Source organism: Propithecus coquereli, unplaced genomic scaffold (genome assembly GCF_000956105.1).
Source record: "Propithecus coquereli isolate 6110/MARCELLA unplaced genomic scaffold, Pcoq_1.0 Scaffold28, whole genome shotgun sequence".
Taxonomy (NCBI): Eukaryota; Metazoa; Chordata; class Mammalia; order Primates; family Indriidae; genus Propithecus; species Propithecus coquereli.
Genome location: NW_012148396.1, coordinates 5,996,581 through 5,996,930, shown reverse-complemented (window position 1 = coordinate 5,996,930; position 350 = coordinate 5,996,581).

Here is a 350-nt window from a genome sequence, read left to right as displayed (position 1 = left end):
GAGATTGTGGAGCTTAGTAATGAAAATATGGAAACGACATCCAAAGGCACTGAGACTGAAAAGAGCTTGGCAGTGTTCATAATTTGAGAGATTACTGTTAGTACAGTGCTCTAGGTGTGAAGGGAAAGTGTTACAAATGAGATATCATAACTTCAAAGAAAGACACACTACAGGGACTGGATTTTCTCAATTACAGAAAAATGGACTGAGATTATATGGTCTCTCATGTCACTTTTAAGTCTTGGTTTCAATGATTTCATAAAATTATGAGAGGAACAGAAAACCCTCTGGGCTCCTCTGGGGTATAACAAACGTGGCAAGAAGAAGGATGAGATATTTTAAGAGTAGTC